Below are 26,230 nucleotides of genomic sequence, written 5' to 3' on the forward strand. Positions count from 1 at the left end.
AGTTTCTCTAATGCAACAGAACTGCAAGTTTTATGGACTTCCATTGGAAGATCCTCATCAGTTCTTAGCTGAGTTCTTGCAAATCTGTGACACTGTCAAGACCAATGGGGTTGACCCTGAAATCTACAGACTTATGCTTTTTCCTTTTGCTATAAGAGACAGAGCTAGGACATGGTTGGATTCACAACCTAAAGAAAGCCTGAACTCTTGGGAAAAGCTAGTCAATGCCTTCTTGGCAAAGTTCTTTCCACCTCAAAAATTGAGCAAGCTTAGAGTGGAAGTCCAAACCTTCAGACAGAAAGAAGGTAAATCCCTCTATGAAGCTTGGGAGAGATACAAGCAATTGATCAAAAGGTGCCCTTCTGACATGCTTTCAGAATGGAGCATCATAGGTATCTTCTATGATGGTCTGTCTGAACTGTCCAAGATGTCATTGGATAGCTCTGCTGGAGGATCGCTTCATCTGAAGAAGACGCCTGCAGAAGCTCAGGAACTCATTGAAATGGTTACAAATAACCAATTCATGTACACTTCTGAGAGGAATCCTGTGAATAATGGGACAAGTCAGAAGAAAGGAGTTCTTGAGATTGATACTCTGAATGTCATATTGGCTCAGAACAAAATATTGACTCAGCAAGTCAATATGATTTCTCAAAGTCTGTCTGGAATGCAAGCTGCACCAGGCAGTACTAAGGACGCTTCATCTGAAGAAGAAGCCTATGATCCTGAGAACCCATCAATGGAAGAGGTGAATTACATGGGTGAACCCTATGGAAACACCTACAATCCTTCATGGAGAAACCATCCAAATCTCTCATGGAAGGACCAACAGAGGCCTCAACAAGGCTTCAACAACAACAATGGTGGAAGAAATAGGTTTAGCAATGGCAAGCCTTTTCCATCATATTTTCAGCAACAGACAAAGAATTCTAAGCAAAACCCATCTGACTTAGCAACCATTGTCTCTGATCTAATCAAAACTACTCAAAGTTTCATGACTGAAACAAGGTCCTCCATTAAAAATTTGGAGGCACAAGAGGGTCAGCTGAGTAAGAAAATTACTGAACTCTCTCCTAGCACCCTCCCAAGCAATACAGAAGAGAATCCAAAGAGAGAGTGCAAGGCCATAAATATGTCTCACATGGCCGAACTTGGAGAGGAGGAAGAGGCAGTGATTCCCACTGAGGAAGACCTCAATGGACATCCATTGACCTCCATGGAGTTCCCTAATGAGGAACCATGGGAATCTGAGGCTCACACTGAGACCATAGAGATTCCATTGGATTTACTTCTGCCATTCATGAGCTCTGATGAGTATTCCCCCTCTGAAGAGGATGAAGATGTCACTGAAGAGCAAGTTGCTAAGTACCTTGGAGCAATCATGAAGCTAAATGACAAGTTATTTGGTAATGAGACTTGGGAGGATGAACCCCCTTTGCTCACCAAAGAACTGGATGACTTGACTAGGCAGAGATTACCTCAAAAGAGACAGGATCCGGGGAAGTTCTCAATACCTTGTATCATAGACACCATGACCTTTGAGAAGGCTCTGTGTGACCTAGGGTCAAGTGTAAACCTCATGCCTCTCTCTGTAATGGAGAAGCTAGGGATCCTTGAGGTACAAGCTGCAAGAATCTCACTAGAGATGGCAGACAATTCAAGAAAATAAGCTTATGGACTTGTAGAGGATGTCTTGGTAAAGGTTAGAGACCACTACATCCCTGCTGATTTCATAGTCCTAGAGACTGGGAAGTGCATGGATGAATCCATCATCCTTGGCAGACCCTTCCTAGCCACAGCAAAGGCTGTGATTAATGTTGACAGAGGAGAATTGATCATTTAAGTGAATGAAGAATCCCTTGTGTTTAAGGCTCAAGGATATCCCTCTGTAACCATGGAGAGGAAGCATGAAGAGCTTCTCTCAATACAGAGTCAAACAGAGCCCCCACAGTCAAACTCTAAGTTTGGTGTTGGGAGGCCACAACCAAACTTTAAGTTTGATGTTGAACCCCCACATTCAAACTCTAAGTTTGGTGTTGGGAGGTTCCAACATTGCTCTGAACATCCGTGAGGCTCCATGAGAGCTACTGTCAAGCTATTGACATTAAAGAAGCGCTTGTTGGGAGGCAACCCAATTTTTACTTATCTATGTTAAATTTCTATTTTCTATTGTTATTTTATATTTTCTGTAGGTTGATGATCATGTGAAGTTACAAAAACAATTGAAAAAGCAAAAACAGAAGGAAAAACAGAATGAAAAATAGAACACCCTGGAGGAGACAGTTACTGGCGTTTAAACGCCAGTAAAGGTAGCAGAATGGGCGTTAAACGCCCAGTTTGGCACCATTCTGGGCGTTTAACGCCAGAAATGGGCACCAGACTGGCGTTTAACGCCAGGAATAGGCAAGGAGCTGGCGTTAAATGCCAGAAAAGGGCAGCAGCCCGGTGTTTAACGCCAGAATTGGCAGAAAGGGCGTTTTTGCACGCCACTCGGTGCAGGGATGAGCTATCCTTGACACCTCAGGATCTGTGGACCCCACAGGATCCCCACCTACCCCACCACTCTCTCTCTTCTTCACCCATTCACCAATCACCTCAATACCTCTTCTCCAAAAACCCTCTCACCCCTATATAAACCCATCTTCACTCCTTCATTTTCACACAACCTAAACACCACTTCTCCCCCTTGGCCAAAACACAAAGCCCACTCCATCTCCTCTATTTCTTCTTCTTCTACTCTCTTCTTTCTTCTTTTGCTCGAGGACGAGCAACCTTCTAAGTTTGGTGTGGTAAAAGATAAATCTTTTTGTTTTTCCATAACCATTTATGGCACCAAAGGCCGGAGAAACCTCTAGAAAGAGGAAAGGGAAGGCAAAAGCTTCCACCTCCGAGTCATGGGAGATGGAGAGATTCCTCTCAAGGGTGCATCAAGACCACTTCTATGACGTTGTGGCCATGAAGAAGGTGATCCCCGAGGTCCCTTTCAAACTCAAAAAAAGTGAATATCCGGAAATCCGACATGAGATCCGAAGAAGAGGTTGGAAAGTTCTTACCAACCCCATTCAATAAGTCGGGATCTTAATGGTTCAAGAGTTCTATGCCAATGCATGGATCACCAAGAACTATGATCAAAGTGTGAACCCGGACCCAAAGAATTGGCTTACAATGGTTCGGGGGAAACGCTTAGACTTTAGTCCGGAAAATGTAAGGTTGGCATTCAACTTGCCCATGATGCAAGGAGATGAACACCCCTACACTAGAAGGGTCAATTTTGATCAAAGGTTGGACCAAGTCCTCATAGACATTTGTGAAGAGGGCGCTCAATGGAAGAGAGATTCAAGAGGGAAGCCGGTTCAACTAAGAAGGCATGACCTCAAGCCCGTGGCTAGGAGATGGTTGGAGTTCATCCAACGCTCAATCATTCCCACTAGCAACCGGTCCAAAGCTACTATAGACCGGGCTATCATGATACATAGCATCATGATTGGAGAGGAAGTGGAAGTTCATGAGGTTATACCCCAAGAACTCTACAAGGTGGCGGACAAGTCCTCTCCTTTGGCAAGGTTAGCCTTCCCTCATCTCTTTTGTCACCTTTTCAATTCGGTTGGAATTGACATAGAGGGAGACATTCTCATTGATGAGGACAAACCCATCACTAAGAAAAGGATGGAGCAAACAAGAGATCCCACTCATGGACAAGAGCATGAGGAATTTCCTCATCATGAAATCCCTGAGATACCTCAAGGGATGCATCTTCCTCCACAAAACTATTGGGAGCAAATCAACACCTCCCTAGGAGAATTGAGTTCCAACATGGGACAACTAAGGGTAGAGCACCAAGAGCATTCCATCCTCCTCCATGAAATTAGAGAAGATCAAAGAACCATGAGAGAGGAGCAACAAAGGCAAGGAAGAGACATTGAGGAGCTCAAGCACTCCATAAGATCTTCAAGAGGAAGAACAAGCCGCCATCACTAAGGTGGACCCGTTCTTTAATTTCCTTGTTCTTTATTTTTCTGTTTTTCGAAAATTGTGCTTTATGTTTATTTATGTTTGTGTCTTTATTACATGATCATTAGTGTCTAAGTGTCTATGCCTTAAAGCTATGAAAATGAATCCATCACCTTTCTTAAATGAAAAATGTTTTTAATTAAAAAAGAAAAAGAAGTGCATGAATTTCAAATTTTAAAACAGTTTAATTATCTTGATGTGGTGGCAATGCTATTGTTTTTCTGAATGAATGCTTGAACAGTGCATATTTTTGAATTTGATTGTTTATGAATGTTAAAATTGTTGGCTCTTGAAAGAATGAAAGGAAAAGGAGAAATGTTATCTGATGATCTGAAAAATCATAAAATTGATTCTTGAAGCAAGAAAAAGCAGTGAAAAGCTTGCAGAAAAAAAAAGATATATGTGAAAAAAAAAAGAGAAAAAGCAAGCAGAAAAAGCCAATACCCCTTTAAACCAAAAGGCAAGGGTGATAAAAAGGATCCAAGGCTTTGAGCATCAGTGGATAGGAGGGCCCACAGGAATAAAATCCTGGCCTAAGCGGCTAAAACAAGCTGTCTCTAACCATGTGCTTGTGGCGTGAAGGTGTCAAGTGAAAACTTGAGACTGAGCGGTTAAAGTCGAGGTCCAAAGCAAAAAAAAGAGTGTGCTTAAGAACCCTGGACACCACTAATTGGGGACTCTAGCAAAGCTGAGTCACAATCTAAAAAGGTTCACCCAGTTATGTGTCTGTGGCATTTATGTATCCGGTGGTAATACTGGAAAACAAAGTGCTTAGGGCCACGGCCAAGACTCATAAAGTAGCTGTGTTCAAGAATCAACATACTTAACTAGGAGAGTCAGTAACACTATCTGGATTCTGAGTTCCTATAGATGCCAATCATTCTGAACTTCAAAGGATAAAGTGAGATGCCAAAACTGTTCAGAAGCAAAAAGCTAAAAGCCCCGCTCATCTAATTAATACTGATCTTCATAGATGTTTTTGGAATTCATTGTATATTCTCTTCTTTTTATCCTATTTTATTTTCAGTTGCTTGGGGACAAGCAACAATTTAAGTTTGGTGTTGTGATGAGCGGATAATTTATACGCTTTTTTGCATTGTTTTTAGTATGTTTTTAGCATGTTTTAGTTAGTTTTTATTATATTTTTATTAGTTTTTATTTAAAATTCACTTTTCTGTACTTTACTATGAGTTTGGGTGTTTTTCTGTGATTTCAGGTATTTTCTGGCTGAAATTGAGGGACCTGAGCAAAAATCTGATTCAGAGGCTGAAAACGACTGCAGATGCTGTTGGATTTTGACCTCCCTGCACTCGAAGTGGATTTTCTGGAGCTACAGAAGCCCAATTGGTGCGCTCTCAATTGCGTTGGAAAGTAGACATCCAGGGCTTTCCAGAAATATATAATAGTCTATACTTTTCCCAAGATTTGATGGCCCAAACCGGCGTTCAAAGTCAGCATCAGAATTCCCAGCGTTAAACGCCGGAACTGGCACCAAAGTGGGAGTTAAACGCCCAAACTGGCACAAAAGCTGGCGTTTAACTCCAGGAAAAGTCTCTACACGAAAATGCTTCAATTCTCAGCCCAAGCACACACCAAGTGGGCCCGGAAGTGGATATTTACGTCATTTACTCATTTTTGTAAACCCTAAGCTACTAGTTCTCTATAAATAGGACCTTTTGCTATTGTATTTGGAGTCTAATCTTTGAGTAGTTCTATGCTACCTTAGATCATGTTTTGGGGCTGGCCTCATGGCCATGCCTAGACCATGTTCTTATGTATTTTCAACGGTGGAGTTTCTACACACCATAGATTAAGGTGTGGAGCTCTGCTGTACCTCGAGTATCAATGCAATTACTATTGTTCTTCTATTCAATTCAGCTTGTTCTTGTTCTAAGATATCACTTGTTCTTCAACTTGATGAATGTGATGATCCGTGACACTCATCATCATTCTCACCTATGAACGTGTGCCTGACAACCACCTCCGTTCTACCTTCGATTGAGTGTTTATCTCTTGGATTCCTTAATCAGAATCTTCGTGGTATAAGCTAGAATTGATGGCGGCATTCTTGAGAATCCGGAAGGTCTAAACATTGTATGTGGTATTCTGAGTAGGATTCAAGGATTGAATGACTGTGACGAGCTTCAAACTCGTGATTGTGGGGCGTTAGTGAAAGACGCAAAAGAATCACTGGATTCTATTCCGACATGATCGAGAACCGACAGATGAATAGCCGTGCTGTGACAGAGTGCGTTGAACATTTTCACTGAGAGGATGGGATTGTAGCCACTGACAACGGTGATGCCCAACATACAGCTTGCCATGGAAAGGAGTAAGAAGGATTGGATGAAGACAGTAGGAAAGCAGAGAGACGGGAGGGACAAAGCATCTTCATACGCTTATCTGAAATTCTCACCAATGAATTACATAAGTATCTCTATCTTTATTTTATGTTTTATTTATCTTTTAATCATTCATCCTCCATAACCATTTGAATCCGCCTGACTGAGATTTACAAGATGACCATATCTTGCTTCATACCAACAATCTCCGTGGGATCGACCCTTACTCACGTAAGGTATTACTTGGACGACCCAGTGCACTTGCTGGTTAGTTGTGCGAAGTTGTGATAAAGAGTTGAGATTACAATTGTGCGTACCATGTTGATGGCGCCATTGATGATCACAATTTCGTGCACCAGCGAGCTCTCTATTTATCTTATTATCAATGACACCAAAGGTAGGTGAATCATCTTCACGGAGGAGCACAGCCTGAGGAGCAAGATGGCCACCATGACTGAGGTGGTTGAGTTTCATTATCCTCTGCCTATTTTATTTTCTATTTCTTAGTATTTTATCTTATTTCCTGTCTTTTGTTTGAAAACCTTTGTATGATCATTAGTAGTACTTTATTATTTTTCTAATTTAGTTATTTACTTTGTTATTTTATGTTTATTTTGAAAAAAAAAATTTGTCTCATGTGTTACTCATTGAGCATGAACAATCAAAAAGAAAAGAAAAGAAGTAGTAAAATGCATGAGGCTTGAGTTATATATTATGAGTTATTCTAATTGCTTTAATGTGGTGGCACTATCTCTATTTCTGAATGTATGAGTTAAACAGTGCATATTTGATATTGGAGTTGAGAATATTGGTTCTTGAGGTACAGGAACTTAGAGAAGTATTATAGATTCTCTGAAAAAAAGAAAGAAATTGATTCTTGAAGCAAAACAAACAGCAAAAAGAATTGAAAAGAAAGAAAAAGGTCCAAGGCTTTGAGCATCAATGGTTAGGAGGGTCAAAACTGATCTGAAGTTCAAAAGAGTGATTTTTCCTAACTATATGCTTGTGATGTGAAAGTGTCAAGTAACCCTTGAGACTGAACAGTTAAAGTCGTGACCAATTAATGTTACAGAGTATGCCTAAGGCTCTGAGCACCACTGTCTGGGAGAAATAGAAAGAAAAATTAGACTTCAAGGAGTTTCCCAATTAAGTGCTTGTGGTGTTCTTGTTTCAAGTTAAGCTTGAAGACAAAACACTTAGAGTCACGGCTAGGCTCAAAGTGCAAAGCACCAAGAAAAGAAAGGAAAAAGCTATGTTCAAGAATCAATTAGATCCTAAAGAAGAGAATTTATAATATCATCCGAGTTCTAGTTCTGAAGGATACCAATGCTTCTGAGCTTCAAAGGATTGTGAGATGCCAAACTTATTCAGACTAGAGTGTCATTAGCCCCACTCAGTGACTAGACCTGAGCTTAAAGGAACACTCGAGTCTTAGGCATTTTCTCTTCTTAGTTCTATATTGTTTTGGTTGCTTGACGACAAGCAACAGTTTAACTTTGGTGTTGTGATGCGTGAGCATCTTGTACCCTTTTCCCTTTCATTTTCTAGTTATTTTTAGTTAGAATTTATTAAGTTTTATTATTTTTTTAGTGCAAAAATCCTCTTTGGATGCTACTTTGAGTTGTTTTGGTTTTTTTATTATTTCAAGTGAAATTCGGGCGTATTTGGCAGAGTTTGGTGCAAAAACAAAGGAAGAATATAGATGTTATCAACCCTGACCTCCTTGCATTCCAACGAGCATAACTTGAGCTACAGAGGTCCAATTGACGCGTTTCTAACGACGTTGAAAATCCAACTTCTAGAGCTTTCCAACATTATATAATAGTTTATACTTTTTTCTGGAATCACTGCCAAATCTGGCGCTAAACGTCGAGCCTGGCGTTTAGCGCCCAAAGAGGACAGAACTTACTGCCCACTCCCGGTGCAGAACGCCAGAAGAAATGCCAAAACTGCCCTTTCTGGCGCAAAATGTCAGAAAAATGCCAACTGACGGGTCAAACTCACCCAAGGGAGCATCTTTAGTGGGATTTAGCTTTTAATAGCTATCTTTTATCTTATTTTAGTTATTTTTAATTACAAACAAAATCTTGTATGCCCAAACTTTATTATTTTATTTTAGTATCAAATAAAATTATGTTAGATATAAAAGGAAAAAGATCTCTTGTATCTCGAATCCTCTCTCTTTCACACGTTTTTAGAACCCTAGTTTCTCTGTAAGTCATGAGCAACTAAATCTTTTGGTTAAGGTTAGGATCTCTGTTTATTTCTATGGATTAGAACTATTATTCTTCTATTTTAATTAATGTTTTGATTCAATTCTAAGGATTGTTTTCGTTCTTAATCTTATGAATTTGGATGGAACGAGAGTATGACCCTTATTCTACATGAGTTCTTGTAATTCTCGAGAGAGTTATCTCACTTGAACTACAACTTGAAAACAAATTCCTCCTAAATTGCTAATTACACGAACTAATTGGGATATGTGATATATAATCCTGTTAGCTTTGGGAATTAGGGTTTTTGTGGCCATAAACTAGTTTTTAAACTTAACCCTCTAATCGGAATTAAGTGATGACCACGAGAGTGGCAATTAATGAAGGTTAGAGGAGGCTAAATCACTAAGAGATTAGGGTTTAGACATTTACAGTTTGCCATAGAATGAATCATGCATTGTTAAAATAGTTGGTAAGAACTTTTAATCTGGAAAGATAAACATCTCCAAAACTGTTTTCTCATACTATTTTCACACCAAACCCTTATTTGCTTTATTTACTTGTTTATTTACTATTTTATGCGTTTCAACCATCAAAACTCCCATTTTCATTTGCCTAACTAAGTCCAACTAGATAGCCATTATTGCTCACTCCAATAATTCTCGTGGGATCGACCCTCACTCACCTGAGGTATTACTTGGATGACTTAGTGCACTTGCCAGTTAAGTTGTGGAAATCTCGAATTCCCACACCAACCCCCTCATCCCGAAGTCTCTAAAGGTTGTCCTCACCCAGTCAAGAGGGCGTACCTGAAACATTGGAAGTTACCCAATAGTAGCGATTCAAAACTCCCCCAGCCGGTTAAATCGGACCCAGGTTTTCCTGAACCGCCCTCCGTCGAACCATACCTATAACCAAAGGGGGCATCACCGTCAATCCAATCCCCAGGAACAAAAGAACACAGAATCCTACACTGGAGTCTAGTGCAATCATAAAACTATACCAAAATAGTGCCACCCCCTGTTTTCCTACTATCGCTATCCAGGAAACACCCCCAAAAGGAAAAGATAGAAACAAAAAATCGAAAGAAAAATGCAGAAGCAAAAATAATGCACAAAGTGACGAAATAAAACAAAAACACCAAGGAAATGCAGCACCACAAACCCTTAAGAAGCCCCAACAACCCAGCCAAGACGTAGCGCCAAAGAAAAAATGTAGAGAGCACAGGGCAAGGAAAGTTAAAAAGTAATAAGGAAAATAGAATAAAGAAGAAGTAGTTACAACACAGAAAAATAGAAACCCCTTAACATTTCCAATGGAAATACAGAGGTATGAAGGGCGAAAAGGGAAAATCTAAACCTCTCTCCTCCTATTAAGCATCATATGACACCTTGGAAACTGCAACAGACAGATCTCATCATCGAGAAACACAACAGACAAGTAATAGGACAGCCAAGCATTTTGAACACTCACGAATTTCCAATCTTGGCCAAAAGCATGGGGTAACACCACCTTCCCACACGAGGTCCATGACCTCAAATAGTCCCCCAAAACGGCCAAGTAACGACCCAGTTTTCTGGGTCGATGGCCTATCCACAGCTCACACTGGCCAAGAGATCGCATATTTCTAACTAACATTCAAATTCAAATACCTCTCTTATCTTAGCCAACAAAGATAAGATAAGATAACAAATATATAACTATATTAGAGGAGTCAAGGGTTCCCTCAGGTACGTTATTCCTAACCCTCACCTATACCTCTTAGATCTATTCTGGCTTGAGCATCAGAGTGTCTTTGTAGGTACCAACCCCCGCGCGCTCCAAAACTCTAATCGCATCATCACCAAGACTGACAAGTCTCTGATCCTTCCTTCAACCCGTACCAGCAAAGTCTCGTACAAGGACCTAATTGAAAAAAAATATAAGGACCTAATTAAAAATTTGATGAAACTATAAGGACTTGTAGAGTAGTTGAACAAAAATATAACTGGATAAGTCAATTCACTATTTCACTAGAGTGTTTTCTTCACATCATTTTTATTTTTCATTTTACTGTGCAATTTTAATTTTAAATATGTTGACATTCACTCGCTACTCAAATCTTTTTATAGCCGAGACCGAGAAGCCCAAAGGCAACTTGCATGTTACCACGTCAGACGTCACACTAGCTAAATTCTAAGCACCATGATTTGGAACATAAAAGGGCTAGCAATTGTTATTTTCTTTCGGAGAAATGATATGGCTACAAATATGCAATTATAGTAGCATTACATATTTAAATTATGTAGATCTTTGCAAGATCAGGGTAATAGTAACTGTTCATGCCAGTAATGGAGAACACGAGTTGGATAGTTGAAAAGACTAGAGATCCTAACTTTGGTGAAAGCAAAATTAGGCCGGGAGGACAACCTGCAAGTTACTCTGATGCTTAAATTAGCCATGTACCGTGATAGCGTGTTATCTTTCAGAGTTTGCCTGTCGTGTTCCTTTTCCTTTTATCCTTCTATTCTGAGGTTACCATTTTCTCGAGCATTTACTGCACTTGTAGTGTACTCTTAATGCCATGATTTGGCGGTTTCATAACTTAATGGCGTGGTTGTTACGTCGTATCCGATGTTATCTTGTAACATCAGATTCTTGTTTAATTACCATTCTGTTATGTCATTATTTGTCTAGAACAGTGCCCCAACTTGGGCTTTTTGATTTTATGACTTTATTAAGAGTACCCAAGTTTATGAGGTCTGCTTTGAGGGGTTTCCTTTAATTAAAGTTCTGAGGGTTCTTAAGGAAACTGAATAGTTTCCTTCCGCCTTCTTTGTGTGGTTATGATGAATTCCCTCTGTTTATAAACCGTCAAGCCATTTATAGCCCCTATCTCCATCAATCAATGCTATATTAACTTCCAATTAAATAATCTTTACTTTAACTTTACTTTCGAAAAACACTTTTTCCTCTCTCTCCAAGGATCCTCTTCCTTTCACTCTTCCTCTTCTTCCTTCTTCCATTTTGCCATTTCAGAAGTGGGGTATTAGTTTTCTGCAAGTGTCTCCAGAACACTTTTTAAGGTGCGTTTCAAATTTCATCAAGCAAATTCTGGTAAGGGTTCTTTGCCTTTTTCCTTTCTCCCTTTTTCGATCACTTTTCCTTCACTATTTCGTGCATTTCCTTTATGCTCCTAGTCATTTTTCCATGCATTTTTCACTATGTTTCTAGTCATTGTTCCATGCATTTTTGTATTTGTGGTTTCTATATTTGCTACCTTAGGTTAACATAGTAGGGTACCACTATTTTAAGTTTTCCTGATTTGATAGCAATAGTTTCATATTTGCCCCTATTTTTCAATATTCTTCTAATTTTTTTAGAATTGTGGTGAGGTTTTTAAACATCCTAAGTAGATTTTACAGTTTTCATATCCTTCGTAACATAATGGTAGTGTCCCTGTAGGTTTTTCCTAAGATGCCGAGGAAAAAAATTATCGTGAATCGCGAACGAGGTGGTACCGCTAACCGTCCGAGGCCCCAACCTACTACCATTCTTCCAATGAACATTGAACTCGAAGTAGATATCTATTATTGGGTATCTGAGGATGTCAAGGCCACTCCTTCTACCATCATCCAAGAGAAACTTGATAACTTGCGAGAAGGTATGGTTATTTTTAGTTTTGACCTAAGTAATTTGTATGTTTTTTCAGTTCCCAGATCTGCGGACCAGTTGTGCCATATTAATGAACATGCTAGCACTGCCTTCGACTGGTTATGGATGTATGAGACTTTATTCTCTCAAGTTGGAGTTCGACTTCCTTTTTCTGACTTTCAAGTAAGCGTTTTAACTCACACTGAATGCGCTCCTTTTCAGCTTCATACGAATAGCTGGGCTATTGTTCGTTGTTTTGAACTTTTATGTTCATTTTTAGAACTCCAACCTTCTCTTAGGATTTTCTTTTATTTCATTACTCTAACGATTTCTTTTAGATCCCAAGGTCATGGGTTTATTTCCTTCTAGGGTGTTCCCAATAGGAGAATTTTTAATTTATTTGAAGAGTCTTATCATGGATTTAAAGAAAAATTTTTCAAAATTGAGGGGACGAAGGTACAACCCCCTTTTTTATGACCTCGGAAGGTGGAAAGAAATTTAACTTATATTGGAATTTTAACGTGTCCTCTCCAAAAATCCAAGTTAACGGGGTTAATGCTTCAGAGCTTGCGAGCATTAATATGTTAATGTTACTGTAGAATGAATGTCCTCTTAGTTTGGGAGACATTATAATGAAGGAGCAGACAGCTATGATTGTTATTAGTAAGCTTTTCCCCTTTTCTTTTCCCTTAATACGCATTATTTCATCTTTCTTATTAAACTTTGTGTATCTATTCTAGTTGACATGGCTGGTGGTCTGGCTGCCATTGCTGCTATGAAGAAGAGGTTGGAATCTCAACCTGTTCTTTCGATTAATGTGAGTGGTGATCTTTTTCTGCCACCATTAGCCATTAGCCATTACCTCAGAGGGCCGAAGAGAGTGGGGAGGGGCAAGGCCCCGAAGTTCATATCTTGGAAGAAGACTCTCCAAATAATTTCCCAAAGAAAAAAAATTAAAGAGTACGTGATGCGTGAGCATCTTTCCTATCTTTTCCTAGTGAATTTGTATTTAAATTGTTGAGTTTAATCAAGAATTGATTATCTTTTAGCCACTATAGATGCTACTTTGAGTCTTGTGCAATTTTGTTTATTTTAGGTAGCATTCAGCTGGATTTGATGGAGTTTCTACAGAAGAAGAGATGAAGGCGAATGATGCTGTCAACCCTCACCTCTCTGCACTCAAACCTGAATAACTCGAGCTACGGAGGTCCAATGGACGTGATTTTAGTGGTGTTAGAAAGCTAACTTCCAGAGCTTTCCAACGATATATAATAGTCCATACTTCTTCTCCGAACTCGCTGCCAAGGCTGCGCCTTCTCAAGTTAGGCGCAAGACACAACAACAATACGCGAGATTGGTCCTGCCCACTTCAAGTTAGGCGCACTAAAGCCCAAGTTAGGCGCACTAAAAGTTAGGCGCAGCTTCACTCAACTAAACTCCAATTCATGCTGCCAAGCCCAAGTTAGGCGTGGATCCTAGTGAAGCCAAGTGGTCTCCATCCATCAATTGAAGATTTGCTGATTGCTATAATTAATTCTAATTTAAATTCAAAATTTAAAAATAGGAAAAGATATTATTTTAGTTTTAAAGATATATTTTAAATTAATTAGGATTAGATATAAATAGGGGTATACCACCTCAACATTATTCCATTCCAAACTTCCAATTCTATACAAATTTATATTCCGTAATCCTAGTTTTTTACTATGAACCATGAGCAACTAATCCTCCATTGTTAAGGTTAGGAGCTCTGTCTATTTGTATGAATTGATTTTATTGCTTTTTCTATTTTAATTCATGTATGGATTTATAATTTAATAATTGTTTTCGCTCTTTATCTTATGAATTTGGGTGGAACGGAAGTATGACCCTCTTTCTATTTGAGTTCTTGTATAACTTGGAAAAGCTCTTTACTTGAACAACAGCTTGAAAACATATTCTCCTAAATTTTAATTATCTGGATTTAACGGGATATGTGATATATAATCCTTTTATTTTTAGGTAATTAGAGTTTTTGTGGCATATAAACTGGAATTTGATCATGTAGCTTCTAATTGGAATTAATTGACCAAGGAAAAATACAGTTAATGAATTTTAGAGGAGACTAGAAAGGTCTAAGGAATTAGGGTCTAGTCACATATAGTTTGCCATAAATTAAATCCTACATAATTAAAATAGTTAGTAAGAAAAGTAAATCCAGAAAAATAGATAACTCGGAAGCCTTAACTGCCTTCTCAATATTTTATTCCCAACTTATTTATCTGCCTATCTTTAATATTCTAAATTTACTGTTAATGCTTTTAAACTTCCAAACACTATTTTCTGTTTGTCTAACTAAGCCTATCAAACACTATTGTTACTTAATCCATCAATCCTCGTGGGATCGACCCTTACTCACGTAAGGTATTACTTGGTACGACCCGGTGCACTTGCCGGTTAGTTTGTGGGTTATAAATACCGCATCAAGTTTTTGGCACCGTTGTCGGGGATTGACTGTGATTAACAATTATTCGTTGTTTGATTGCTTAGATTAGATAGTTTTTCTTTTAATTAGTTTTGTTTTAGTATTATTAAGTTTTTATTTTCCATTTTTTCCTTTAACGTCGTCCTTTCCTTTTTCGTTTGTTACTCCCTCCCCCTGTTTTTCTTTTTTTACTTCCGTTTTGCTTTTGATCTTTTAATTACTTTCGCCTATTTTTAATTTTTGTTATTTCATTTTTATTTTATTTTCTTTTTTTTTTATTTTTATTTTCTTTTACTTTCGTTTTTTGTTTCCTTCCATTAATTTTTTCTATATTCTATTAGTTTTGTTTTATTTTTATCTTTAATTTAAAAAAAATTAAATAAATAAATAGCACTAATATTTTTCTTAATTTCTGAAATTAAGTTTGGTGTTTCCTAGTTAGTTTTATTTTAATTTTTTTTATTTTAATTTTTAGAATTCTGTTCTTTCTTCTTTACTTTCCTGTTTGCCACATGGTGCGTTTAATCCTCTTTGGTGTTTTGTGCTAAGGAAAAATAATGGAGAGAGATCATATGGGTTACTACTCACACCCGAGTAGTGATTCATATTATTGTGGATGGGGAACTACCCAAATTTTGGTTAGCAAAGTCAAAATCAAAGAGACTTCAGTGCTCCATGTTCCAACTATCAAGAACCACCATCTCCATATTCATACCAAGAACCACCACCTCTCTATCCATATCAAGAACCATCATCTTTCTATCCATATCAAGAGCCACTATCTCCCTATCCATACCAAGAACCATCATCTTTTTACTCTCATCAAGAACCATCACCTCCTTCTTATTCATATCAAGAGCCACCATCTCCTTATTCATTTCAAATACCATCAGATCTTGAGTTTCTCATGAAAGAATGCATACATGATATAAAGACAAGTGTCAAAAATGTAGAGAAACATGTGCAGTCGATTATCAAGTCACAGGAAGAGGAGCAAGCAAATTCTTTTTCAAGAGATATAATATAAGATCCTATGGAAGAAAGTGAGAAAATCAATCAAATGAGTTTATACTCTAGTGAATTAGAGAACTTTCCACCCTCACACATGGAAGAAGAGGAAGATGTAAAAATAAAGGAGGTTGATGCACCAACAAAGAAGGAAGATACACAAACAAAGGAGGTTGCAAGGGATGAAAACAATTATGGGAATCTACACTCCAATGAAGCAGAGAGTGGCATGGAGGGTGAGTTTATTGAACCACCAATTCAAGAAGTTCTTGATGAAGGGTACACTTTAACCATCACACAACACCCATATTTTGAAGTCAAAGAAGTGAAGGCAACCAAGGAAAGCACTGAAAAAGGGATTGTGACTAAGAAACAGAAGAAAATATCCATGAAGAAGAAAAGGTCAACAAAAAGCAATCCAACCTCTATCCCAACAAGCAAGGTGAATCAAGCTAATCACAATAAAAGAAAACTTTTTAGGAGGACTTCATATCAGGGGGCACTAATCTTCACCTCTCCCCCCTTGGAGACATTTCTTTTAACCAACTGGAAGAAGAGGAAGAAACTTCAATAATCAAGTGTCAAGCTAGTGACATTAAAGAAGTGCTTGTTGGGAGGCAGCCCGATAATTTCGTATCCTTAGCTATTTTTCGTAGTAGTAGTTTTCTTACTTATTTAAGTTTTTTATTGAGTTCTTACTAATTTTATGATCATGCAGCTATTTTAGAACAGAAACCGGACACTTCAAAAAAATAATAATAATAAAAAAGCTTATGACGCGCAAGCGTCGCTGACGCATACGCGTCATATGCATGTACGTGAAAAATAAAATTTGACAGAGAGTTGTACTGGTTTGGGGCTGGAAGTGTGCTAGAAGCACAAAACTTGTTCACGCGCACGCGTCGTATGAAAATATTGGTCTCAAAGCCACGCGAACAGAGAGTTGCGCGTGCGCGCGGCTGGCTTTGCACGAATCGCACAAAACCCAGGGCATGCGGACGCGTGCCTGACGCTCACGCGTCATTAAGGAAATTTTGTGCCCCATGCGTACGCGTGCCGTACGCGTACGCGTCGCCCGCGCTACACACCTATACTAGTTCGTCGCCCAGTTTTTAATTTTCTTTCTCTCTCTCCCAATCCTAATTCTCTCTTGTTCTTTTATCCTTATATTCTTCTTTCCTCTTACTATTTGTTTGTATTTTCAGTTCTTCTTTGCTTGAGGACAAGCAAACCTTTAAGTTTGGTGTTGACGCTTCGCTTAAGGGTTTTCTGTTTAATTTTATGGCACTAAGGGAGGTGAATCATCTTCACAAAGGAGCACAACCTGAAGAATAAAACGACCGCTCGGATAACTAAGGTGGTTGAGTTCTTTTCATTTTTTTATTCCTTCCCGCTTTTATTATGTTATGTTCCGGTTTCCTGCTACTTTGTTTGGTTTATTGCATGATCCTTTATTAGTAGATTCATAGGTTCTAGTTTAATTTTTTGTTAAGTGCTTTAATTTTGAAAGATGTCTCATGTATTGCCCACTGAGCTTGAAATCAAAAAGAAAGAAGAACAGATGTAATGCATGAGAATTTGAGTTTAATTTTTAGAGTAGTCTCATTTACTTAGATGTGGTGGCAGTACTTTTTGTTTTCTGAATTAATGCTTGAACAGTGCATATTTTTTATAGTGAAGTTTATGAATTAAAAATTGTTGGCTCTTGAAAGAATGATGAAAAAAAGAGAAATGTTATTGATAATCTGAAAAATCATAAAATTGATTCTTGAAGCAAGAAAAAGCAGTGAAAAATACGAAGCTTGCGAATATATATATATATAAAATAAAGAAAAAAAAGAAAAAAAGCAAGCAAAAAAAGCCAATAATCCTTTAAACTAAGAGGCAAAGGATAAAAAGGATCCAAGGCTTTGAGCATTAATAGATAGAAGGGCCCAAAGGAATAAAATCCTGGCCTAAGCGGCTAAATCAAGCTATCCTTAACCATGTGCTTGTGGCGTGAAGGTGTCAAGTGAAAAGCTTGAGACTGAGCGGTTAAAGTCGTGGTCCAAAGCAAAACGAGTGTGCTTAAGAACTCTGGGCACCTCTAACTGGGGACTCTAGCGAAGCTGAGTCACAATCTGAAAAGGTTCACTGGTACGCGGAATCGTGATTACACTTTAATTATGTAAAGTTCATTGCTCTTTCTTTCCCTGGAAATGGCGCCAAAAACATTATGCCAAAACCACGGTTCACAACTTCGTGTAACTGACCAGCAAGTGCACTGGGTCGTCCAAGTAATACCTTACGTGAGTAAGGGTCGAATCCCACGGAGATTGTTGGTATGAAGCAAGCTATGGTCACCTTGCAAATCTCAGTTAGGCAGATATAAATTGATAATGGTGTTTTCAAATTTAATATAATAAAATAGGGATAGAAATACTTATGTAATTCATTGGTAGGAATTTCAGATAAGCGAATGGAGATGCTTTCATTCCTCTGAACCTCTGCTTTCCTGCTATCTTCATCCAATCAGTCTTACTCCTTTCCATGGCTGGCTTTATGTGATACATCACCACTGTCAATGGCTACTTTCGGTCATCTCTCGGGAAAATGATCCAATGCCCTGTCACGGCACGGCTAATCGTCTGGAGGCATCACCCTTGTCAATGGCTTCATCTTATCCTCTCAGTGAAAATGGTCAACGCACCCTGTCACGGCACGGCTATTCATCTGTCGGTTCTCGATCATGCTGGAATAGGATTTACTATCCTTTTGCGTCTGTCACTAACGCCCTGCAATCGCGAGTTTGGAGCTCGTCACAGTCATTCATTCATTGAATCCTACTCGGAATACCACAGACAAGGTTTAGACTTTCCGGATTCTCTTGAATGCCGCCATCATTCTAGCTTACGCCACGAAGATTCTGATTAAGAGATCTAAGAGATACTCATTCAGTCGAAGGTAGAACGGAAGTGGTTGTCAGGCACGCGTTCATAGGGAATGATGATGATTGTCACGTTCATCACATTCAGATTGAAGTACGAATGAATATCTTAGAAGCGAAATAAGATTAATTGAATAGAAAACAGTAGTCCTTTGCATTAATCTTTGAGGAACAGCAGAGCTCCACACCTTAATCTATGGAGTGTAGAAACTCTACCGTGAAAATACATAAGTGAAAGGTCCAGGCATGGCCGAGATGGCCAGCCCCCAAAATGTGATCAAAGGATCATAAGGTAATCCAAAGATGGTCAAAAAGACGTCTAATACAATAGTAAAAGGTCCTATTTATAATAAACTAGCTACTAGGGTTTATATGAGTAAGTAATTGATGCATAAATCCACTTCCGGGGCCCACTTGGTGTGTGCTTGGGCTGAGCTTGAGTGTTGCACGTGTAGAGGTCTTTCTTGGAGTTGAACGCCAGTTTTTGTGCCAGTTTGGGCGTTCAACTCTGGTTTTGGATCCTTTTCTGGCGCTGGACGCCAGATTTGGGCAGAAAGCTGGCGTTGAACGCCAGTTTGCGTCATCTAAACTTAGCCAAAGTATGGACTATTATACATTTCTGGAAAGCCCTAGATGTCTACTTTCCAACGCAATTGAAAGCGCGCCATTTCGAGTTCTGTAGCTCCAGAAAATCCACTTTGAGTGCAGGGAGGTTAGAATCCAACAGCATCAACAGTCCTTCTTCAACCTCTGAATCTGATTTTTGCTCAGGTCCCTCAATTTCAGCCAGAAAATACCTGAAATCACAGAAAAACACACAAACTCATAGTAAAGTCCAGAAATGTGAATTTAACATAAAAACTAATGAAAACATCCCTAAAAGTAACTAGATCCTACTAAAAACATACTAAAAACAATGCCAAAAAGCGTATAAATTATCCGCTTATCACAACACCAAACTTAAATTGTTGCTTGTCCCCAAGCAACTGAAAATCAAATAGGATAAAAAGAAGAGAATATACTATAAATTCCAAATTATCAATGAAACATAGCTTCAATCAAATGAGCGGGACTTATAGCTTTTTGCCTCTTGAATAGTTTTGGCATCTCACTTTATCCATTGAGGTTCAGAATGATTGGCATCTATAGGAACTCAGAGTTCAGATAGTGTTATTGATTCTCCTAGTTCAGTATGATGATTCTTGAACACAGCTATTTTATGAGTCTTGGCCGTGGCCCTAAGTACTTTGTTTTCCAGTATTACCACCGGATACATAAATGTCACAGACACGTAACTGGGTGAACCTTTTCAGATTGTGACTCAGCTTTGCTAAAGTCCCCAATTAGAGGTGTCCAGGGTTCTTAAGCACACTCTTTTTTTGCTTTGGACCTTGACTTTAACCGCTCAGTCTCAAATTTTCACTTGACACCTTCACGCCACAAGCACATGGTTAAGGACAGCTTGGTTTAGCCGCTTAGACTAGGATTTTATTCCTTTTAGGCCCTCCTATCCACTGATGCTCAAAGCCTTGGGATCCTTTTTATTTGCCCTTGCCTTTTGGTTTTAAGGGTTATTGGCTTTTTTCTCTTGCCTCTTGGTTTTAAGAGCCTTGGCTTTTTCTGCTTGCTTTTTCTTTTTTTTTCTTTCTATATTTTTTTTTTCGCCTATTTTTTTTTTTTTTGCAAGCTTTGTTCTTTGCTGCTTTTTCTTGCTTCAAGAATCATTTTTATGATTTTTCAGATTATCAAATAACATGTCTCCTAGTCATCATTCTTTCAAGAGCCAACATATTTAACATTCTTAAACAACAACTTCAAAAGACATATGCACTGTTCAAGCATTCATTCAGAAAACAAGAAGCATTGTCACCACATCAATATAATTAAGCTAAGTTCAAGGATAAATTCGAAACTCATGTACTTCTTGTTCTTTTGAATTAAAATATTTTTCATTTAAGAGAGGTGATGGATTCATAGGACATTTATAACTTTAAGACAAAGTTACTAACTACTAATGATCATGTAATGAAGACACAAACATAGATAAGCACATAACATAGAAAACGAAAAACAGAAGAAATAAGAACAAGGAATGAATCCACCTTAGTGATGGTGGCGTTTCCTTCTTGAGGCACCAATGATGTCCTTGAGCTCTTCTATGTCTCTTCCTTGTCTTAGTTGCTCCTCCCTCATTGCTTTTTGATCTTCTCTGATTTCATGGAGCATGATGGAGTGCTCTTGATGTTCCACCCTTAGTTGTCCCATATTGGAACTTAATTCTCCTAGGGAGGTGTTAATTTGCTCCCAATAGTTTTGTGGAGGAAAGTGCATTTGAGGCATCTCCGGGATCTCATGGTGATGAGCTTCATACGCCTCTTGAGCTCCATGAGTGGGCTCTCTTGCTTGCTCCATCTTTTTCTTAGTGATGGGCTTGTCCTCTTTGATGAGGATATCTCCCTCTATGTCAATCCCAGCCGAATTGCATAGGTGGCAAATGAGGTGAGGAAAGGCTAACCTTGCCATGGTGGAGGACTTGTCAGCCACCTTGTAGAGTTCTTGAGGTATAATCTCATGAACTTCCACCTCTTCTCCAATCATGATGCTATGGATCATGATGGCCCGGTCTATAGTAACTTCAGACCGGTTGCTAGTGGGAATGATTGAGCATTGAATGAACTCCAACCATCCTCTAGCTACAGGCTTGAGGTCCAATCTTCTTAGTTGAACCGGCTTGCCTTTGGAGTCAATCTTCCATTGAGCTCCTTCTACACATATGTCCATAAGGACTTGGTCCAACCTTTGATTAAAGTTGACCCTTCTAGTGTAGGGGCGTTCATCTCCTTGCATCATGGGCAAGTTAAACGCCAACCTCACATTTTCCGGACTAAAATCTAAGTATTTCCCCCGAACCATTGTAACATAGTTCTTTGGATCCGGGTTCTTACTTTGATCATGGTTCTTGGTGATCCATGCATTAGCATAGAACTCTTGAACCATTAGGATGCCGACTTGTTGGATGGGATTTGTTAGAACTTCCCAACCTCTTCTTTGAATTTCATGTCGGATCTCCGGATACTCATTTCTTTTGAGTTTGAAAGGGACCTCAGGGATCACCGTCTTCTTGGCCACCACATCATAGAAGTGGTCTTGATGGGCTTTGGAGATGAACCTTTCCATCTCCCATGACTCGGAGGTGGAAGCTTTTGTCTTCCCCTTCCCCTTTCTAGAGGATTCTTCGGTCTTAGGTGCCATCAATGGTAATGGAAAAACAAAAAGCTTATGCTTTTACCACACCAAACTTAGAATTTTGCTCGCCCTCGAGCAATAAAAGAAAGAATAGATGAAGAAGAAGAAGAAATGGAGGAGAGGGAGAGTGGGGAGTGTTTCGGCCAAGAAGGGTGTAGAGGGGTGTGTTGTGTGAATTTGATGAAGAATGGAGGGCTTTATATAGGGAAGGGAGGGGGGAAAGGTTTCGGCCATATGGGTGGGTTTGGGTGGGAAATTGGTTTTGAATTTTTGAAGGTATGTGGAGTTTATGAGGTAGGTTTATGGGGAAAAGTGGATGGATGTGAGTGGTGAAGAGGTGATGGGGAAGAGAGTTTGAGGTGATTGGTGAAGGGTTTTTGGGGAAGAGTGTTTATGGGGTTGTGTGAAAGAAAGTGGTGAGAAGAAGTGAGTGGAGGTAGGTGGGGATCCTGTAGGGTCCACAGATTCTGAGTGGATCCTGTGGGGTCCATAGATCCTGAGTGGATCCTGTGGGGTCCACAGATCCTGAGGTGTTCAAGGATTTACATCCCTGCACCCATTAGGCATGTAAAAATGCCTTTGCACACAACTCTGGGCGTTCAGCGCCAGGTTGGTGGCCATTTTGGGCGTTCAACGCCCATTTGTGTGCCATTTCTGGCGTTGAACGCCAGAACCATGCCTGTTCTGGTGTTCAGCGCCCAGAAGCTGCCCATTTTGGGTGTTCAGCGCCAGAACCATGCTCTGTTCTGGTGCTGAACGCCAGACAGATGCTCCTCCAGGGTGTGATTTTTCTTCTGCTGTTTTTGATTCCGTTTTCAATTTTTATATTTATTTTGTGACTCCACATGATCATGAACCTACAAAGACATATAACTAAGAAAAATATAGTTAGATAAATAAAAATTGGGTTGCCTCCCAACAAGCGCTTCTTTAATGTCAATAGCTTGACAGTGGGCTCTCATGGAGCCTCACAGATGTTCAGAGCATTGTTGAGACTCTCCAAAACCAAACTTAGAGTTTGGATATGGGAGTTCAACACCAAACTTAGAGTTTGGTTGTGGCCTCCCAACACCAAACTTAGAGTTTGACTGTGGGGGCTTGGGTTGACTCTGCTTTGAGAGAAGCTTTTCATGCTTCCTCTCCATGGTTGCAGAGGGAGATCCTTGAGTTTTAAACACAAGGGAGTCCTCATTCCATTGAAGGACTAGTTCACCTCTGTCAACATCAATCACAGCTCTTGCTGTGGCCAGGAAAGGTCTTCCTAAGATGATGGATTCATCCTCTTCCTTTCCAGTATCCAGGACTATGAAATCAGCAGGGATGTAAAGGCCTTCAACCTTTACTAACACGTCCTCTACTTGTCCATAAGCCTATTTTCTTGAACTGTCTGCCATCTCTAATGAGATTTTAGTAGCTTGCACCCCATAGATTCCCAGTTTCTCTATTACAGAGAGGGGCATGAGGTTTATTCCTGAACCAAGGTCACACAGAGCCTTAAAGAGCATGGTGCCTATGGTACAAGGTATTATGAACTTCCCAGGATCCTGTCTTTTCTGAGGCAATGTCAGTTGATCCAGGTCACTTAGTTCATTGATGAACAAGGGAGGTTCAACTTCCCAAGTATCAATGCCAAATAATTTGGCATTTAGCTTCATGATTGCACCAAGGAACTTGGCAGTTTGCTCTTCAGTAACATCCTCATTCTCTTCAGAAGAGGAATACTCATCAGAGCTCATGAAGGGCATAAGGAGGTTAAATGGAATCTCTATGGTCTCTAGATGAGTCTTAGATTCCTTTGGTTCCTCAGAGGGAAGCTCCTTATTGGTCACTGGACGTCCCAGGAGGTCTTCCTCCTTGGGATTCATGTCCTCCTCTCCCTCATTGGGTTCGGTCATTTTGCTTATGTCAATGGCCTTGCACTCTCCTTTTGGATTCTCTTCTGTATTGCTTGGGAGAGTACTGGGAGGGAATTCAGTGATCCTTTTACTCAGCTGGCCCACTTGTGCTTCCAAATTTCTAATGGAAGACCTTGTTTCATTCATGAAACTCACAGTGGCCTTGGACAGATCAGAGACTAAGTTTGCCAAATTAGAAGTATTTTGTTCAGAGTTCTCTGTCTGTTGCTGAGTGGATGATGGAAAAGGTTTATTATTGTTAAACCTGTTTCTTCCACCATTATTAAAGCCTTGTTGAGGCTTTTGATCCTTCCATGAGAAATTTGGATGATTTCTCTATGATGAGTTATAGGTGTTTCCATAAGGTTCACCTAAGTAATTCACCTCTGCTATTGCAGGGTTCTCAGGATCATAAGCTTCTTCTTCATAAGAAGCCTCTTGAGTACTGTTGGATGCAGCTTGCATTCCATGCAGACTCTGAGAGATCATATTGACTTGCTGAGTCAATATTTTATTCTGAGCCAATATGGCATTCAGAGTATCAACTTCAAGAACTCCCTTCTTCATAGGCGTCCCATTACTCACAGGATTCCTTTCAGAAGTGTACATGAACTGGTTATTAGCAACCATGTCAATGAGTTCTTGAGCTTCTGCAGGCGTTTTCTTTAGGTGAATGGATCCACCTGCAGAAGTATCCAATGACATCTTTGATAACTCAGATAAACCATCATAGAATATATCCAGGATGGTCCATTCTGAAAGCATGTCAGAAGGATACTTTTTGGTCAGTCTTTTGTATCTCTCCCAAGCTTCATAGAGGGATTCACCTTCTTTCTGTCTGAAGGTTTGAACATCCACTCTAAGCTTGCTCAGCTTTTGAGGAGGAAAGAACTTGGCTAAGAAAGCCTTGACCAGCTTATCCCAAGAGTTCAGGCTATCCTTGGGTTGAGAATCCAACCACACTCTAGCTCTGTCTCTTACAGCAAAAGGGAAAAGCATGAGCCTGTAGACTTCAGGATCTACTCCATTAGTCTTAACAGTATCACAGATCTACAAGAATTCAGTTAAGAACTGAAAAGGATCTTCAGATGGAAGTCCATGAAACTTGCAGTTCTGCTGCATCAGAGAAACTAATTGAGGTTTCAGCTCAAAGTTGTTTGCTCCAATGGCAGGAATGGAGATGCTTCTTCCATGTAAATTGGAATTAGGTGCAGTAAAGTCAACAAGCATCTTCCTTACATTATTATTATTTTTGGCTGCCATCTCCTCTTTCTGTTCGAAAATTTCTGAAAGGTTATCTCTGGATTGTTGTATTTTAGCTTCTCTTAGTTTCCTTTTCAGAGTCCTTTCAGGTTCTGGATCTGCTTCCACAAGAATGTTCTTATCATTGCTCCTGCTCATATGACAAAGAAGAGGGCACAGAAAAATAATAATAATAATAGAGATCCTTTATACCACAGTATAGGGATCCCTGTGTGAGTAGAAGAAGAGGGAGAGACAAAGAATGTAATGTAATGGAAGAAACACAACTGTGAGGAGGGTTGAGATGTGAGATGAGATGTTAGTAAATGAATAAATAAATAGAATAAGATGGGAGAGGGAGAACTTTCGAAAAATATTTTTGAAAAAGAGTTAGTGATTTTCGAAAATGGTTTTTGAAAAATGTTAGTATTTTTCGAAAATTTTTAAAATCAAAAATAAAAATAAGAATAATTAGTTAATTAAAAAGAAATTTTTGAAAAGGAGGGAAGATATTTTCGAAAATTAGAGAGAGAGAGTTAGTTAGGTAGTTTTGAAAAAGTTAAGAAACAAACAAAAAGTTAGTTAGTTAGTTGAAACAAATTTTTGAAAAGATAAGAAGTTAGGAGGTTAGAAAAGATATTTTGAAACCAACTTTTTGAAAAAGGTAAGATAAGAAGATATTTTAGAAATTAGTTTTGAAAAAGATTTGATTTTTAAAATCTCAATTAATGACTTGATTCATAAGAAATCACAAGATATGATTCTAGAACTTAAAGTTTGAATCTTTCTTAACAAGCAAGTAACAAACTTCAAATTTTTGAATCAAAACATTAATTGATTATGTTATTTTCGAAAATTTGATATAAAAATAAGAAAAAGATTTTTTGAAAAATATTTTTGGAATTTTCGAAAATAACTAAGAATTTTGAAAAAGATTTGATTTTTGGAAAAAGATTTTTGAAAAGATAGGATTTTCAAATTGAAAATTTGATTTGACTCATGAAAACAACTAGATTTTTTTTTAAAAAAATTTTTGAAAAAGTCAACTCAAATTTTCGAATTTATGAGAGAGAAAAAGGGAAAGATATATTTTTTTATTTTTGAATTTTTAATGAGGAGAGAGAAGAACATGAAAATGATGCAATGCATAAAATTTTTAGATCAAAACAATGAATGCATGCAAGAATGCTATGAATGTCAAGATGAACACCAAGAACACTTTGAATGTCAAGATGAACATCATAGACACA

General features: G+C 38.8%; 2 non-coding genes across 2 annotated transcripts; one reads left to right on the forward strand and one right to left on the reverse strand.

The window, feature by feature from the left end:
- Positions 1–265: 265 nt before the first annotated feature.
- On the reverse strand, positions 266–373 carry LOC112738906 (small nucleolar RNA R71). The gene has a single exon (XR_003169855.1). It is a non-coding gene; the product is annotated as a small nucleolar RNA R71 (small nucleolar RNA).
- A 24,124-nt stretch (positions 374–24,497) lies between these two features.
- On the forward strand, positions 24,498–24,605 carry LOC112739336 (small nucleolar RNA R71). The gene has a single exon (XR_003170271.1). It is a non-coding gene; the product is annotated as a small nucleolar RNA R71 (small nucleolar RNA).
- The last annotated feature ends 1,625 nt before the right edge of the window (positions 24,606–26,230 follow it).

Source organism: Arachis hypogaea, chromosome 13, assembly GCF_003086295.3.
Source record: "Arachis hypogaea cultivar Tifrunner chromosome 13, arahy.Tifrunner.gnm2.J5K5, whole genome shotgun sequence".
NCBI lineage: Eukaryota > Viridiplantae > Streptophyta > Magnoliopsida > Fabales > Fabaceae > Arachis > Arachis hypogaea.